The sequence below is a fragment of the Penaeus monodon genome, chromosome 26, assembly GCF_015228065.2.
Source record: "Penaeus monodon isolate SGIC_2016 chromosome 26, NSTDA_Pmon_1, whole genome shotgun sequence".
Taxonomy (NCBI): Eukaryota; Metazoa; Arthropoda; class Malacostraca; order Decapoda; family Penaeidae; genus Penaeus; species Penaeus monodon.
The window spans coordinates 18,573,976-18,583,975 of NC_051411.1; positions in this window are offsets into that span (position 1 = coordinate 18,573,976).

The window sequence follows — 10,000 nt, forward strand, 5'->3', positions numbered from 1 at the left end:
TTTTTAAAGGGACATTTTGAACTGGGTTTCTGTTTCTTGGCAAGAGAGGATGGCTAATTTACACTGAAATTGGTTTTGATATGTATGTGTCGCCATGTCAATGTTACATATTTCAGTCATGTAAATAGTGTATATACTTTGTGTTCATTGCATTTTAAATCTTCAGTTTTGAGTGTTTGTATTTTTATACATTCAAGTGTTTATACTATTTAAGTATCATTTCTACATCTACTCTCTCTTTTACTTAATATATTTGCTTTCTTGTCGAAGTGTTTTTCCTACTGAAGATGTATTCAAAATTGTATTTATTATAGGGAAAGTTTAAATAAAGAAGAAAATTATATTCGAACTATATAAAACCCATATGCATAAAAGAAATATTGTAACTATACAAAAGTATATTATATTCACATACATATATGCTAAAGAAATCTAGAACCATGAATATAATTACAGACTAGGAACAATATAAAACTATCAGAAAACTAAATTTATATAACTTCCAATCTCAGGTACAATAACATAAGAAAACTTAGATTAGTAAAACAGTTCCATAATATGAGACTAGAAAAAAAAACACGATACAGCGCCATCACAGGAAATTGAGACACAGAAAAAAATGAAATTGAGACACAGAAAACAAATATAATGCTGAAGCTTCTATTCTTTAGGTGACAGTGTAATTTTTGTGAAATTTGCCCCATCAGTGCGATTACTCCTTGAACAAACTCGCTTTTCAATTCGGGCAGATGTTCTAGTATGAAATTCACATTTCACCCTTTCTGTTGCTCCATCAAGTGGTTTTGAGGATTCTTGTAAAGGCACACAAGTACTATGCACAGAGATGAAAGACTTCATAATTTTATCAATATTTTGTTTGCTTTTACATTACTTCAGAGTTTCTTCTTGGTCTTCCGTGAAATTTCGAGTTGTCATAGGTATAGGTCAATAATTCATCAAATCAGGAGTTGACGACCAGTCGTCTGTTGGGGGTGATACAAGAGATGGTACTGGTACTGGTGAGTTGGCCTTCATCGTACTGGCCCATGATTTGAATTCACCGAAAGAGGAGGGTCATCAACCAATTCACAGGACCTCAGAAGTGCTTCTCCACTAGATACTTCGGGAAACCCTGCAATTTTAGAATTATTTCCAAATTAGTACGTTCCCCAAAATTTAGAACTAAATTTTCATTTTTTCAAATATGTGTGTGTTGTGTGTGTGTGTGTGTGTGTGTGTGTGTGTGTGTTTGTGTGTGTGTGTGTGTGTGTGTGTTTCTTTCTCAATATCATTGTGTGTGTGTGTGTGTGTGTGCGTGTGTGTGTTTCAAGAAATTCTAACACATCGTCAAGCGGGACATTAGTGAACAAGGAATCTACATCAAAACTCACTAATTTCTTACCGTGCGTCGGCAAGTTTCTAACCTCATCCATGAAATCCAACGACTGTTTAATATGACTATCAGAAGAGGACCCCATAAAGGAGATAAACGCTGCGTGATGAAGGTCACCGGCTTAACTAGAAAAACGCTAAATTAATCTATAAATCAGCAAATTCGCACGAAAGAAAAATGGTAGAATCTCTATTAATTAGAAATATGCCTAATTTCATCTTGAGTGCTGTCAATGGGGCTTGGACTACCTTACCTCCTCGTTAGTTAGCAAGCCTTCCCCAGACTCTTCGACCTTGACCCTTCTCCTCCTGAGACCTGATTCAGCTCTTGTTCGTTCTGTCTTTCTTGCACTATATATACTTGCCAAAATTCTTTCCTTGTATCCATTTCGGTTTACTATTCGTCTGGAGAGGAACTCGTGAAGTGTTCGAAACGTTACGATTTAGTTTCATTTCTTATTGTGGCTGTTTTTTTTATCACTTTTTGCCATAGAGGGAAAGTGTCTTAGTTTTTCGTCAAGGTAACCACTCCATACACATTTTTTTTTTACTGTAATCCTGGTTGACTATACGAAAAGTTTTCCTCATTTGGATGCTCCTTCACAATCAGAGCCACTAGGTGTTTCGATTTTTTCTTAGCTGTTTTTGAAAGTTGCTTCTCAGATACTGAAACCTGTACATACAAAATTCTGAAATGAACTAATTATTTTATTTTGCATAGCATTACGAAAATTATATTTTACTTTTATTTAAGATTAGGATATGAGATAAAAATAACAGCATCTCGAAAAGTGAATTATGCCTACCTGTGGAGAGCTGATGTGCGTAGCTCGGGTATTCATGACGGAGTTCGTTGCTTATTTCATCCAATAATGTTCTTTTCAAATTCTTGCTTCTATAATCCTTATGGCTGGTGTTCCACAACGGTTCTTTGGATCACACTTTATCCAACAAGGCGTAAAGTTACTTCCGAAGAGTGTGGTTGATGTTTTATGTTCGTTAGTCAAAAGAATGTTTATCTGAATTATCTATAAACATTAGTGAGGCATCATTGACCGATGCAACATATCTTTGTATTTAATAATAAATTTTATCTTTATCATGATATTATTTTTTTATATTCTAAGTAATAAGTAATTATATTATAGTTTTTGTTTCGGCAATGTCTTTCAGCTCTAGGCAGGGATGAAATACCGCCATAGTGTTTTCGCGCTGCGAGAGGATTTTCAGCTTGGATCCGTTTACAAGCATGACTGCCCATCGTCTGACACGCTTTCACTCGCGCGCCTTGTTTGCTCGAAGGGAGCGAAGAGGCGACCGTCACTTGCAGCCGCTTCGAACCACCTCGTGCGCGCGAGCACATGTGAAAGAGTGTGTCAATGTGGTAATGTGGTTTTATATGTTTTTATTGAATCTGCAGCACAGTATATATTTGGACTGACAGTACAAGAAACAGAGATGCTGTAAGAATTCTAATACCATCTGGCAGCGTACAATCAAACCTACAGCCACATCTTCGACTCCACTTGTTTGTCCTCGAGGTAGAATTCGCTTTCAAGATTGGGAAAACAAAGTTCAGCAAGTGACCCTTAAATGACGTCCGTAATGGCCGTAATGGCAGGGAAGTCAAGCGTCACCGGGTCTCTCTCTCTCCTTTTGAACGCAATATCTAGACTATTCTCGTAAAATGAGATTTGAACCTCATTAGTTGTGTCTGATGTAAGGGAGAGGTGTGTCGCTGAGGCCTCTTGGCGGCCACTTTCGCTTGCAAATAATGCAATAGACGACCAGCGAAGGGCCGGATGGCGCAGGCTCTTCAGTGCCGCCGAAACCGAAGAGCTGCCATATATCTATCTATATGTATATATATTATATATATATATATATATATATATATATATTGTCAGGGATCGACTTATAAAAAGATATAAGAATCAGAACGGTCAAGGTCAATGGAAAAACACCAGAGGAAACATACAGAAGTCAAACAAGTCAAAGTTACAGGACAACTGCTGAATTTTTGGCTGGTGCTCCTTTTATGCACCGCGCCCATGTATAGGCCCGATACCCTCGTTCCCACGAGGGTATCGATGTTTACCTCACAGAGTGAGGTAAACATCGACGAAGGTCCAGAGTAATCTCGCAGTTGTGACATATCTCCCTTTTACATCCAGCGGTGATTTTGGCCCCAGGACCTGCCCTTCCGTCACCTGCACTCCCCCGGGAGATCACGGTCCTGCCTTCTGTCGGACTTGGTGCACCGTTGCTCCTCCACCAGTCCCTCTACTCCCGTAGCTTCTCCGGCGTCTCCTCGGCAGGCGCCCCCTCCGCATGTCCTCGGCAGGCAGCTCCTCCGGCATGTCCTCGGCAGGCAGCTCCTCCAGCATGTCCTCTGCAGGCAGCTCCCCCGGCATACCCCCGGCAGGCAGCTCCTCCGGTATGTCCTGGGCAGGCACTCCTCCGTCATGTCCTCGGCAGGCAGCCCCTCCGGCATGTCCTCGGCAGGCAGCTCCACCAGCATGTCCTCCGACATGTCCTCGGCAGGCAGCTTCTCCGGCAGTCTGTTGCCCACCAGACCTTTGGGCGGGCACCCCCACTCCACTGGTCGTTCAGGTGCATGGCTCGCAACCACCAGTGCTCCTCCTGCGTGTCCTCGGCAGGCAGATCCTCCGGGCGCGTCGTAGGCAGGGGGAAACTTCCGGCGCGGTCCTGGGCAGGCGACGACTCATCCGGCGCGAGAGATTTTTTGGGGCTATTATCCAGCGGCATGTGGCAAGGTTAGTAAAGCCAATGGATCCTATTTATTCTGTCAATCTAGGCACGGGTCTCGAGCCACCTTTGCGGCATAGCTCAGGGCTAACTGGCCGTGTCTGAGTCGGAGGGGAGGTACTCCTGACTCCACCTCAAGATGCTCGATCCGAGTTCACTTCAGGGCTCCAAGACACACACGCAAACAAGCATTCTGCACAGCATCCAAACCTTACAAACTTGTTCTCGATGCCGAATCATACACGATTGACCCATAATCTACTTTATCATTATCATTAGCAAAGACTGTCTATCATCTCCCCATTTATTACCAGCAATGCACTTTAATAAATTTAGTGCTCTTTAACATTTATTCTTTAACTGACCAATTGAGTCTACTATCAAAAAGTAGCCCAAGAAACTTAGCAGAATTTTGAATATATATATATATATATATTATATATATATATAATATATATATATATTGGGTGGTTGTCTAGAGTTAGCCTGATGTTCGGCTTCCTCCTATGTGAAAAAATTACCCCAATACTCTTTCTAATGGAAAACTTAAAACCCCCAGTTATGAATCATATCCAGTGCCAATTGGATGCGATTTGTTGAGAATTCTGTATTATTGAGTATTTAAGATTCCGAGAAGGAGCTCGTAAGATGTCATTTATCACACATAAAAATAATGTTGGTGACAAGATACTTCCTTGTGGGACCCCGTTTGCCTGGACAAAAATGTCCGAAAAGTGACATTGTCGGAAAATAATTTGACAGCAAAAGTTCTGTTAGAAATGAAATTTTGAATAGATGGTAGATCTGGGATTACCTCCTCCTTTCAATATGGGAATGATGTGGGCGAAGTGCCATGCGTTTGGAAAAGTGTGGCTTTTCCAAATTTCATTGTACACTTCTAGCAACTTAATCATGTCATCATGATTAAGATGTTTTTATCATCTCATATCGAATCTCATGGGGGCCCTGGGGATGTTCCTCTACAGGCTTTCTAGGGCTCGGACAAGCTCAATTCATTGTTAGATCTTTATTGTAATAAAATTTATCTCCTATGGCAAAGTGAATGGGTTTTGCAGCTCAGTCGCTTCCTTGATGGTCAGGAATGCGGGATGGCAGTTGTCTGAGCTGCTTGTATGAGAGAACTGCCTGACGAGTGCATTAGCAATTTCTCTAGGTGAATCGAAATTAGTGCCCTCGTGGATGATGTTATTAATTTTGAAAGATGATTTTTTCCTATTGATTTTATTGATAGTGGACCAAACCTCTGATATTTTGGTATTGCTGTTGATTGTAGAGACAAAGCTCCGCCAGGAGTCTCCTTTAGCTTGTCTTATTACTCTACGAGCCCTAGCTCTTGCTTGTTTGTAATTGCAAAAGTTCTCATTTGTGTTTGTTTTTTTAAAAATCCTGTAGGCCTTTTTGCGTCGGCACGCGCCCTAGGGCAATCTGGTGTCCAACATGGAACTCTATGCTTAACGCTCTGTCGAAGTTTTAGGAATGGATAGAAATTGCTGCATCTATAATCGAATTCTGAATATTGTTTATTTTTATCATCAATGGTTTCTCCAACAAGTTCGAGCTTGACGCTCCTTGTGAAGGCGACCCAGCCCTGCTCTTTTACGTTAAATTTAGGGGGCTGAAGGCGTTCTCACTGTGTCGCATGAATATTCAATACAAATGGGAAAGATGATCGCTTCCCAAGGGTTTCGTCAATGGTGTGCCCAGGCACTTGGCTGCTATTGATGAAGAGACCAGTGATAAGTCAATAAAGCTCAAATTATTTGGTATTATCGTCCCCGCGTCGGACTACCATCATCAGAAGGATTAGATTCGGACTCATTAATCAACTTACTTGCTGTCCTCTACCATCCACCCGCAGGGAACCCCATAACGTATGATGAGCATTAAAATCACCTAAAATTACTTTATTTTGTGGCAGACGTTCCTGAAGAGCAAAGAGCTCATAATAGATTATCACTGTATCAGGTGGACAATAAACTGAACATGTAGCCAGATACGTGCCATTGATTTTTACTTTGCATGCGACAAACTCCAAAGTAGAATCAATAGTCACTTCTGTAAAAGGGAGGTTTTGGTGGATGTACATGGCGACTCCGCCTCCACCCCCACCCTCACGATCCTTCCGACATAGATGGTAGTTCCTCAGCGAAACGACCTCATCAGAGACGAAAGGGGTGTTTTAAATGCGTTTTTTTGGAGAACTCTAATATCGGGAGCATAGGTCGAGGCTAATAGTTTAAGGTCATTTACTTTAGATCGAAGACTTCGACAGTTCCATTGTATAATGGTCGATGCGAAGATTACGTTTTATGGGGTTTGGAAGTACCTTGTCCACCACCTCTCTCGGGATGGTTTGGAGACAGAAGCCTCCATGTCCTGCACCTCCTGGCGAGGGAGAGACTGCGATTGCGACCGTTCTCTCTCGAGAAGCCCTCGCGAGCCAGCGAAGTCCCGCAGGAGTCGGGCCGGACGGGGGAGGTGCAATCGGACGTGATCGGTATCAGCCCCTAAGGATGCTTGCGGGTTGATGCGTTATTTGATTGACCCATTTAGCATTGAATACATTGATTTAGTCTTCAAAGGTTGTTTGAGTTCGCAATTTCTGATCCTTAGGTGCAGCGTTTACTGACATCACTTGCAAGGTTTGGGGTTTGTTACTGCTTCAGCTAAAGGGGTATCGGGTTTGTGTGTCAAACTTTCCACTTCCTCTTGCTTCGTATAACTACTTCAGCTTTCTCATATATGCTAATGTCTCAGTCTCTACTTCGGATCTGCAATCAAGATCCTGTGATGGGACCTCCGTTAGACATTGGAAATCGCTAGTACATGTGATGGGTTCATGGTTCAGCCCATTTCGGCAAACAAATTTACTTGAGTCTTTATCAAACTTCTTAATGAGGTGTTTCCGAATTTTTGGCACCTATTACAATGTATTGGCTTTTGGATATAAAGTCTTACTTGAACACGTTCATAACCGACGTTGACATACTCTGGGATTTTATTCAAAGCAAAGATAAAAAAACACAGTCCAGTTTTCGTTCGCACATTCCCATCCTTCTTGGTCATACAATGAACGTCCACTATGTCTTGGTCCTTCATGCTATCAAGAATTTCACTTTCTCCCATCGTCCTCAAATCCCTGTGAAAGATTACTCCCTTACAGGTATTTGGGCCAATAGGGGAATAGTTACTTTAACTCGAAGATCATGAATTTGCGTCAGCTTAAGTAAATCCTTAACCTGGGATTTATATTGTACTTTAACAAGGTTTCCATCTCGCAATTTTTTGACAAAATAAAAATCGCCTACCATCAAGGAACTTTTGGATGATAAAGGGGTTCACGTTCACAAGCGATTGATTTTCATTCACGCATTTTACATTCGCGAACCTCACATTCTCAGTTGGGATTTTGAAAAGTGGTCTTTTCGTTTTGTCATTTGTGGGGGTTCCGTTGTTCATAGTCTTATTGGTCTGAGAGTGGTCATGAGTCGCCCCTCCTCCTTGAGGAGGAGAAGGGGTTGCCGGGGTAGTATTCATCCTGGGTATCGGACAGGTCCGACCCCTTGTCTCATAATTGTTGCCATGAAGGGATCAAAAACTCTTAACTTTTGGTATCAACCTAACAGCAATTGCTAAGAGAGTAAGGCAGTTTTCCGTCCTCTACTCCCCCAGTGGAAGCCTGGTGGCGTTCTCCAGTACCACAGAGGGCTCAAGTTATGAATAGGACTCTTCCTTACCGCCGAACTTGCCTAGGCGAAGGACGGTAATTCAATGCCCACCCCCCAAGCGAATACGGTTCACGAGGAACTCCGGCAGGCTCAGGGAAGTCACATTAAGGGGAAATATTTAGGAAAAGAAAAGGTGCGCCCAAAGGGCGCCCCAGATTACTGGGCCTTCCTACCCAGTGGTCAAAACCCACAAGGGCTACCCTGGTGTAGAAGAGAGCTGCGAGTCTGAGGTGGGGTGCTGACTACGCCTACTGTAGCCTCGTGTCACCTGCAAAAACAAAAGCACTGAAAGTGCTGGCAAAGCACTATAAAGCGCAAAAGGTTCTGTAATTACAGGTTTTACTTTACTTCAAATTACTTTATAACTCAGATGCAATTATGTCAAGCGAGACGAGAGGCCCCGGGCTCTAGGGTAACTCTTGTGGCACAAGACTTTTTGCTTATTGCTGCTGCGTTTTGAACAAGGTGTTCACTCATCAGAGTTTCGACCACGCACGCATACACATACGAACTCATACACACACACACTCCTCTCCAACGCAAGCAACCAAATGCCCATGTACACATGACGCCAGATGCACGCACACATATCCATGCCCTCTTGCGTCATCGCTCGTGACACCTTCGTTTTCCGTCTAACTTCCTCCGCCTCAACTTCCTTCGCGAGATATTTTCTGTCCGCCTTGGTTCATTCCTCCGCGAGGAGCGCGCCTTATCTAGGTTATCAATAATGATTACGTAATCTTTATCATCAGTGTTCTGAATCAGTCGTGTGTCTCCTGTCTTTTTTCTCCGTTTTCTTCTCATCCTTCTCCTCGTTTTCTTCCTTCTCTTCCTTCTGCTCCTTTTCCGTCTCCTCCTCTTCTTCTTTCTCTTCCGCCTCCTCCGCTTCTTACTTTTCTTCCTCCTCATCATCTCTCCTCTTGGGGCCCCTTTTCTCGACCGGGCTGCGTTCCCCCCATTCGAGAGGTCTGGTTGGCCTCTTTATCCCCGGGAGGCCTGCCAGGGCGGCGCGGCTTATTAACTACACTGGGAGATTATTTGCAGTTTTATAAACGCAAATATAGGATTTTATTTATATATAAATATATATATTATTATATATTATATATAATATATATATAATTATTATAAATATTATAAAAGGAAGGGGATCCAGGGGGTTGGAACGCAGGGGGGGGGGGGGGGGGGGAGGAAGATTACTGGAGTACAAACCCAAAGGAAGGTACCACCAAAGTTAAAGGGCAGACCCCACAAGACCATGGTCGGCCCGGAAATTTTAAGGGAATGGAACAGGGGCGGTGCAAAAGGCCGGGGGCAAAGATAAAGGTGGCAAAAATGAGGATCTAAGGTCGCGCGGGGGAAACGAGCTGGAAAAAATCCGCAACACAACGATCAAGAGACCTTGGGGTAGGGAGCTGGGGGAAAAGTGGGGTGCGACTCGGGGGCGGGACACGGACAAGGAGAGAGGACGAGAGGGGGCAAGGGGGTGAGGAACGGGGTTTGGGGAGAAGAAAGAGGGAAGACCGAAGAGGAATGGGGGGATTGCATCAAGGAGGCATGGAGCGGGGGATGACGGAGGGGGAGGCCCTGGATAGGGCAGAGGGAGGGGGAAAGACCCGCACCGGCGACCCCATTAAAATGGGAAAAAACCCTGTAAAGAAGAAAAAAAGATATAAAATTTTAACATACATATATATATAATTATATATATATATATATATAAAAATTTTAATATATTATATTTAATATTTTTATATATTTTATAAAATTTTTATATTTTTTTTATATTTATTTTTTTATATAATTTTATATATTATTATTTATAATTTATTCATTTTTTTATTTTTTTATATATCTTTTATATATTTATTTATATATAATATGATATATAAAACACATAATGTGTGTTATTTTATAATACTACATATATATATATATATATAATTATATATATATATATATTTATATATTATAATATTTTACAGAATATATGATATTTTATACCCATTTAAAATTTTTTTATACTTTTATTTATTTATATTTTATTTATTTTATTTATCTTATATCTTTTATTATTTTTTTATATA